This window comes from Scyliorhinus torazame, chromosome 2 (assembly GCF_047496885.1).
Source record: "Scyliorhinus torazame isolate Kashiwa2021f chromosome 2, sScyTor2.1, whole genome shotgun sequence".
Classification (NCBI taxonomy): Eukaryota; Metazoa; Chordata; class Chondrichthyes; order Carcharhiniformes; family Scyliorhinidae; genus Scyliorhinus; species Scyliorhinus torazame.
This window is the reverse complement of record NC_092708.1, coordinates 379102829-379104068: the sequence shown is the minus strand read 5'-3', so window position 1 is coordinate 379104068 and position 1240 is coordinate 379102829. Positions and strand designations below refer to the sequence as shown.

At 40.7% G+C, this 1240-nt stretch overlaps 1 non-coding gene across 1 annotated transcript; it reads right to left on the bottom strand.

The window, feature by feature from the left end:
* Window positions 1-697: 697 nt before the first annotated feature.
* Window positions 698-883, bottom strand: LOC140408044 (U2 spliceosomal RNA). Its single transcript, XR_011939990.1, has one exon. It is a non-coding gene; the product is annotated as a U2 spliceosomal RNA (small nuclear RNA).
* Window positions 884-1240: the final 357 nt, after the last annotated feature.

Genomic DNA, 1240 nt, shown 5'->3' with positions numbered 1-1240 from the left:
GTTTCTTGTATATAGAGTGGGTAATTTATGGATTAACTACATTTAATAAAGTGTGTTTCATTATATCTGTCTCTGTACTTTGTAATACTCATACTGGGTAAAGTTTAATGAAGGAGCTGGTCGAAGTATCTGAATTGATTTAGATACAAGAGCGCTTTGGCAAGGCAGCGTGAGGGGTAGTTAAGGTGTTGTGCAAAGCAAAGCGGTGAGGGAGTGTGGTGCGTTTAGTGTGTGGGATGTGGAAAATGAGCATTAATTTTGTTGTGATTGACTGGAGGATGATCAGAAAAGAGTATAAAGTGGAGAAGTGTAACTGTGCTCAAGCTATTTTTAGACTTTGAAATTCCCCATGTGGGGGGGGTGCAAGGTTCGCGGAGATACTGGAATAGTGTGTGGCATATGGAGAATGGGCATGAATTTTAGTGTGATTGAGTAGAGAATTGTAAGAAAAGGCATAAAGTAGAGAATTGCATGTGCATGCTTGAAGTGTTTTTGTACTTTGAAATTCCCCATAGAGGAGGGTTTTTTGGAGCAGGGAGATGGAATAGGGTTGGTGGAGATACTGGAATCGTGTGTGGGATGTGTATAATGGGCATGAATTTTTGTGTGTAGTCGGTAATTGTAAGAAAGGGGATAAAGTGTAGCTGTGCCTGTGCATGCTTGAAGTGTTTTTGTACTTTGAAATTCCCCATAACGGGGTTTGTGCACCGTTCTCGGAGATACTGCAATACGGAGTCGATGCGTGGAGTGGACGGAGCAAGCCCCTATTCCATCTCCCTGCTCCAAAAATCAATTTAATATATGCTCCCCAGATAAGGGACGTATCAGATATTAAACTGATAAGAACAGATTTAAAAAAACATTTTTTAATTAAAAAAAATATACTTTATTCATAAAATTTATCATAAGCATTACAGAACATTTCGAATTGTCTTGACTGTACATTTCCGTCAGAGTTACACATTGCTTTGACTTCCATTCAATTTTGATATTATCATACACATATCACTCTTTACATTACAATTCCTCTTAAATATTTACATTGTCATGTTTGTTTTATACATTGGAGTGTTGGTGGCCCAGACCGAGGGGCTTTACACTGTTACCCGCCCCTCGGTGTACATTTGCTGGAAAGACCTTACACAGTGGTCTTTCCCCATTGCGCCTTGGCGGCTGCTGCCCCAAGCTTGAGTGCGTCCCTCAGCACGTAGTCCTGGACCTTGGAATGTGCCAGTCTGCA